The sequence below is a fragment of the Falco punctatus genome, assembly GCF_963210335.1.
Source record: "Falco punctatus genome assembly, chromosome: 6".
Taxonomy (NCBI): domain Eukaryota; kingdom Metazoa; phylum Chordata; class Aves; order Falconiformes; family Falconidae; genus Falco; species Falco punctatus.
This window is the reverse complement of record NC_137585.1, coordinates 79,412,347-79,419,846: the sequence shown is the minus strand read 5'-3', so window position 1 is coordinate 79,419,846 and position 7,500 is coordinate 79,412,347. Positions and strand designations below refer to the sequence as shown.

The following is a 7,500-nucleotide window of genomic DNA, read 5'->3' as shown; positions in this document are numbered from 1 at the left end:
CACTGCTGATAGAATTTAATTGAGGACTAATTGGAACTAGAAAGGCTAGTTATTTTGTCAACTGCACATATATTAGTTCCAGTCATTTTTAATCCAATGTAACGGTGATAAAGAGTCTAACTTACTTTGTTTAGTTAATAACGTTAGGCCAGAAAAGATCACCCAGTCATTTCATGTTACCCAATACACTGCTAATATAATCAATGTCTAATTACACTGACTACATACTCCCATGAAATGGACAATTAGAACATTTGCTGATTCTAAATGCTCACTGTTAGAAACATTTCCACAGGCTTTCTGCAGGTCATGTTCATGAATTCTACCCCAGCTGGTAGGAAGCATAGGGGCAGAACACATGAGGAAAAAGTTGTTTTTAAGCAGCACAAAGGACATTTAAATACTCAGACACAGTGTACTGTGTTCCCATACCAAAATATATCGCATTAAAATGCACTTTTTTCTATTCTCTAGGAGTATGTAATATTACATTTATATACTCTTCTTGCTGAATCAAGCAGATCATACCACATGTTCAAGACTCGTATGATAAAGGAGTCATGTGTTTGCATTTTAATATTTAGACCAACAAATTTAGAGTGATTTGTATACACTTTGAAAGCTGATTTATTGACTGTGATTTGTAGCTGGTATGAATAATACCAGAAGTGTCTCTTATTTATTTTTGTTACTTTACTGATGAGTCAATAACTGCCCCCTGAAAACATCAGTCCAGTGTGTACCAACATTTTATAAAGTGACACAATCTGACAATGATATTGACAGCAAGTGTGTTAAACTCAAAATCAAAATAGAAAAATACAATAAATGAAATATCTTCCTTGTCTAAGGAAAAATTGCTGAGACTATAAAAATGCATTTTTAATGATTTAATTATTATCCCTTAAGTAATCATGCTGAAAAATTTGCCAGTTATGTTAAAGTAAATAACGGTACATCAGTATGTGCATTACCAGATCTAATTAACACAAAGTATTAGAAATACTGGAAACAGTAAGGCACTGTTATCTAGGCAACTTATATAAAAGAAATAAATTTACAAGATATGCAACCAATACATATAATACAGACAAATAACAATTCAATACTGCAAAAGTATCTGGAAATATCAATGTCAACAGTTGCACTATAGATGTCTAAAGTGCCTGGCTGCCACATGTACTGGGCAAGGTCTCAATCCTTCTCCCACTTAAACAGGTTCAAATGTTGCCACGCAGGTCAGTGGGCTAGTGTGGGATGCTTTTCCTGTCCTTCTTAAACGATACCCTAAACACTACTAATCTACTTACATGAAAGTTTTTTTCTTGGAGTAAAAGGCAGCATGACAATCCACAGATCTGACCACTAGAATTGTTTCAGGGAATTAAAATGTAACTTCAAAACCACACCATGTAAATAATTACCATTTGTTAAAAGTAAAATTAGCAAATTTTTTTTTTTTAAATAATTGGTATAAGTTGAATGTGTGTTACACTGTCTTATCCAGGATATTTAAATGTGAAATATATGATAAACTTTGTCTTATTGTAATTAGATTAATAAAAGAAAGTAATTAAAAGATTCTTACATTTTTTCTAAGAGCCAGAAATTATTAAACTATCCAGAAAAGAATCAAAGCTTTTATATAAAAAATCACTCTTTGAGCTGAATTGCAATAAATCAATAAGACTGTTATTGTTCAATAGGTAATAATTGTCTTCATATAAACTGAATATATTGTTTGGGATGATTAATATACAATGCCGCATTATGCATTTGGGAGTGTCAATGCATAGTTTTTAGTTCTAATGTTATTATGTAATTGAGAGAACATGTTCATTTGCCCTAATAACTACTAAGATGCACTTAATAAAATGAAATGTAATAATACTTGTAATTTAATCTATTCATGGAAGTAATTTTAAAAGTCTACCATTCTCCTTAATGTGGATAACATTCATAATTTATAAAGTGTTGTGATGCAGAATTGACAATGCCATTGTTTTTTACACTTGGAGATGATTCTGCAGCCTTCATTATCTGCATACCAACCTCAGGATTATCAAGGGCAAACAAAAGATAATTAACACCAGAAACAGGCAAATGCAGGAGCTACTGAGTGAGGTTTTTCATTTAATGCAGAACCTTTGAAAACTGGGAAATGAAATAACTATTCAAAACCCTTTTTTTTCCTCACTGCAGAAAACTATTTCAATATGTTTTCTTTTCTATGTTTTAAATGTCATTTTTTGCTATAAAACTATATTGGCATGTTCAACCTCAGATACATTCAGTAAATGAATCTGTTAAGACAAGTATTTTCCCAAAGTACTGGGTGTTAATTTTCCTCAGTGTTTCTTTTTTTGTTGTTGTTTAGAACAGCAGACAGGTAACTATGGTATACATATTCAAATTCTATAGTTTCACTTGCCTGTAATGTCTGTAAATAAGTCACTTAACGTCTCCATGCCTTACTGTAAAACACTCCAAGATAGGGATGAAGACTTCTGTTACATGAATGTGATTAACGAATAGGCTGTATTTTTATATGTTAATACCTTCTAGGAAAAATGCATGTGAGACTGGCCACAGCATTTCTATATGTACTCATAGCAGAACAATAAAGGTTTACTAAATGCCGATACAGGTCCAAGACAGTATATTTGAATCAGTGAGAATCGCCAAAACTTTTCTTTTCTTTGCACAAGGAATCCTGACTATGATTCTGCATTGCACTCTAAATGGTTTGCCATATAACTAATCATTTCAGAAATTAATCAGTGAAGATCCTCCACAAAAAAGAGCCTTTTGAATGCAGGGCGAAGCAGCATTGTGTCATTAGACTCTTATCTGTGAATGAACATCCTTCTACAAATGGTCCAGGCAAAGTCATTTTACAAACGGAAATACAGGACAGTGACATTCGGAGTTTCACACAATTTACAGATGTTGATGACAGTCCAACTTCCCGCCCCTTACTTACATAAGAAATTCTTATTACAGGGGAATGTGATTATTAGCCTATGAGCTATCCACGAAAGGTTCAACCATTTGTGTTTAAACAGCATGATATATTACCATACCTTCACTTTTTACATTTTAGAACTGAAAATACCTGATAAGTAACTGATCCAAAAATTATATGCAAACAGAGGAGCTTGCACAGTCTGGCACAAGGGCTGGCAGCACTCCGCATGGGCGTGGGGGTTAACACATTAGGGTCCAAGCTGCAAGACAACTCCATGAGTCTCATTCTCTTCCAGAAGATAGGATGCCCGTTATGCTTACGGTGGCACCTTCACCACTGTCAGGGTTGCCCCTCATTTATGCTGCCCCAACCTTCCTTCACCTGGTCGCGACCCGCACTGGACAGCGAAGGGCCTCAGGCGGTGAGCGTGACAAGGAGGCCTGCGTGAGCCGGGCCGCTGCCCCTCGGCCAGACCCCAGCAGCAAGGAGGCAATGAGGCCAAGGCCCAGCACTCCCTCCATGTCCTCGGTTCAGTTCGTACAGCCAGACAAGTCCAAGCACTTCAGTGCCTACAGTCGCAGAGGCAGCTGGGTGGTTGATGGCAGGCCCCGTATGTCGGCAGGGTGCCCTGGGGCTGAAAGGGCCCGGCATGCCTGGGGTGTACTCAGCACCCTACAGCTCGCTGGCTGAGAGAAGATGCTGTCCTGCTGTGCTCAGCATTGGTACAGCATCGCCCCGAGTACTGTTTGCAGTCTGGGGCTCCACAAGGACATGAAAATGTTATAAAGTGCCTGAAGGAGAGCAAGAAAGATCGTGAAAGGACTAGAGGGCATGACTTACGAGGAGCAGCTAAGGATACTTCGTCTATTCAGCTCAGAGAAGAGGAGGCTGATCTCACTGCTGCCTACAACTTCCTCATGAGGAAGAGCGGACAGGGAGGTGGTGACCTCTTCTCTCTGGTGTCTGGTGAGGGAATGGCTTAAAGCTGCATCAGGGGAGATTCAGACTGGATAGTATGAAAAAGTTCTTCACCAGGAGGGTGGTCAAGCACTGAATCAAGCTCTCAAGGGAAGTAATCATGGCCCCAAGCCTCTTGGTGTTCAAGAAGTATTTGAAAAAAGCTCAACTTGATCATTTAACTTTTTCTCATAGGGTTTATCATTTAGGTTGCCCCATGTGGAGACAGGAATTGGACTCAATGATCCTCACTGGTTCCTTCCAACTCAGGGTACTCTATGAACCTCAGATTCCCAGGACTCTCAGGCACTGAGCTGTCATTCCTTACATCTTTGCTTTCTAGATACTCCTGAAAAACAGAGTGTCAAACTCTTCCCACTCTGAGATGGGGAGCTTGGGAATTTGGGAAAACTTAAGAATCAAGATGCTAAACCTCCTAAGTGCTATGGGGGCCTAATTTATTTTTTTTTAATCAAAACTCCTTTTTTTTTAGGGCATTGGCTTCAGTTCTGCAAATATTTGTATAAAAGCTTTTTAACCCAAGGTCATTAAAAAGAAATGTACCATGACTGGACAAGACACCATGTCCCTTTGATCTAATAGAACATATCAGTTCCTTCACATGGCTTTATTTATTTAAAAGCCCCTGCCCTTCATTTAATTCATCTTCTATTTAATACCCCTTCCCCTGAAGGGAAACAAAGCATACTCTCTGCTATCTGCCAGGTTACTGTAAAGACATTTTATAGACTACTTTATTTTTCATTTGCATACAGGAAAACACAAACAAAGTAGATGCAGCTTGATTACCAGGTGAGACAGAAAGGAGTCCACACCTTACCAGACAGTGGCAGGGGACAGCTGTAGCCTCTATAACAACTACCACTCCCCATGAACCCACCTCTGTCTCCTGAAACAGGAGAGGTGACCTCTGTTTAGAAAGTCCAGAGGGCAAATAAAGTAGATCATGTAGAGCTTCTCCATTACAGACACACTTCAGTAAAGCCTTGCTTCCACACCTTATCCTTTGAATTTCTAATAATAATAATAATAATGACAACAATAATGAGACCTATTTGCTAATCTTCACATGTATTATGAGACTTTTGTTCTTAAGAGTTTTCTCTAGAGCTATCCTGCACAATTTTCTGAACATCTTTTAAGTGTCTATGGTGTACATGGTTTTATTTTAAGAGCTTACAGTAAAGAGTAGGATTTTCAGAAATCTGTAGTAAATAAGGAGAATACTTTATGCTTAGCAGCTGCAGTGAACCAAAATAGCACGCACTCATCTTCTTTACATATTTTTATACTTAACACTAGTTAACATTATATCATTGTTATATAGTTACAATTCATATACATTCATTTTACCAGGAGATGTTTTGGAAAGGTATGTGGTTCTTTCTGGAATAGTGCAGTAGTTAAATGATGCAGCAATATCTGGTCCTTGGTGTCTGTGCAAAATTCCCATCTGTGTTAATGGGAATTTTATGATGAAGTAAGAACGGCAGCTAGTTATATAATAAAATGCAGATACTGAAAGATGTGTTAACAACAGAACACTAATACAATAATGCATGTGTGCATGTGCACGCATGTATGCCAGAGCCAAAATTTGTTTCTCAGAATTTGAAAAATTAATAGATGAGATTACTAGAACTAAGTGACTGGTTTTTTTTTGCCTGATAACCCTTCTGAAAGAATACAAGACAACTTTTCCAGCTACTGAGTCCCTGTCATTTAAAGTAACCTACTGACTCAGTGAACTGCTTCAGCTACATATAAAGGCTCAAACGCTCAAACGCTATGACCTGTGCTATAATCTCAAGTGGGTTGCATTCATTCCTGCAAATACACACATATTCAGAGCTTTAGGATACACACTTGGGAGGGACCTGCAAGCATCTCACTGTGACAACCGGCCAGTTCCAAAGCTGTAGACCCCACATGGACAAATACCTCAGAGCAACACAGCTTCATCAGAACAAAAGGAGCTTCTGCAAGCAGGCACCCTGCCTGAGGAAAGGATGGTACATGAGCAACAATGTGGTACATGAGGGACAATGAGCTCTGTTCAGGCCTATACCTATAGTAAATTCTCCACAAGTCTCAGAAGAAAGCAAATAAAATTTAAGAAGATTGGCAGTAAGTCCCTAAAATTTAGAATAAACAATTTAAAGTGTATCAAATGGACTAGACATGTAATATATTGGATGCAGGTTGATTTTTCTCCCTCGCAGGTGTATTTATGAAAACACATGTACCACAAACACAAGTACCCACAAATTTATTGCCTGAGGATGAAGTAATAGTAGATAGTAACTCTTCCAGAAAGAACTGCCTTTGCACCATGTTGAAACTCAGTGGTCACCTTCTAGCACTGAACCAAGAAAGACTTTTCTATTTCAAGGTGGGGTCTGTGTGATAAGGCACTGAATCCCAACATTACTTCCTAAGCTTCACTTTCTGTTTACAATGATCAGAAGAAGGATGAATAGAGTGTCAAAATCTTTCAGCACGTTGGAAGTCCAATTTGACCCCTGCAGAATCCTGACAAAATGGAAATAATTGGAGGTTTTGTACCTCTGTGTCCTAGAGAAGCCATGAATGCCTTCCTGGCTGGGTGCTTGCTGTATGCTGTGTTGTTGCTGCTTCACACACCCTTCAGATTCTCCTTTCTGTCTTTAGTTTGGAGATCCCCCTGGAACTTGTTTGAAGTATGGAGTCAATTTCAATATACGGTCCTCCTTGTGCTGCAATTAATAACTTATGAGAATCAGAAAAAAGGTGCATTTCCTTTGATTTTCCTGGATAAGGTTATACTTCTGGTTCCTCAACAGTAGAACTTATTGCTTGAATAATTGCAACGTGTGCCAGATTTCCAAAACTGCCTACCCAATGACCATAACTGCCAAATGTATGCAGAAACTGCAGGAACAAAGAAGTGGGTAGGTAATCTGCCTGTGTGTGCAATTACAGTAGCAGTTGTTCATACACGTTGCGTGAATGTGGTTTTATGTATGCAATTATGGAAATCAAAGCCTAAGCTTGTACTGAGAAATGTAGATGCCTCCCTAACTGAAAGTGATGCCAGCTCTACTCTCTACTTCCAACTGCCTGAAGAGCTTTTAAACCTCTTTTACTACACTGATTCTTCTAGCTGTCCATGCACACTGTGTCTTATAATATTATTCAATTGATCTATAGTTGCAAGGGCCAAAGTGGATCTCCAGAGAGAGGGAGAATAATTGCCCAAATTTATCAGTCATGTCAGATAAATGTCTACAACTCAGAGCGAACTCTTGTGAGTGGAGTTGGAGAAAGGAGTAATCTGGAACTCTTTTGAGTGTCTCATTGATGTGAGAATAGACCGAAGAAGCCCTTGTTTGGTGGTCCAATTGTTCAGTGAACACACACTGTCGAAGTTACTGAAGCATATCCATTAATCTGCGTGCTACATGCTGAATAAAGGGATGAAAAATGCTTGATTCAAACCACAAAATGATTTATTTCAGTTACAGCTGGTTTTTTTTTTTTTTTTTTTTTGAACCAGCAGTAGTTTGCTAGAACGT

At 38.3% G+C, this 7,500-nt stretch overlaps 1 long non-coding RNA gene across 1 annotated transcript in view; it reads right to left on the bottom strand.

Moving 5' to 3' along the window:
- The window catches only part of LOC308065278, a 30,681-nt gene that overhangs the window by 20,245 nt on the left and 2,936 nt on the right, over nucleotides 1–7,500 (bottom strand). The window contains exon 1 of the long non-coding RNA XR_013928727.1: nucleotides 1–7,500. This exon is cut by the window's left edge and continues 268 nt beyond it; it is cut by the window's right edge and continues 2,936 nt beyond it. This is a non-coding gene — a long non-coding RNA (uncharacterized lncRNA).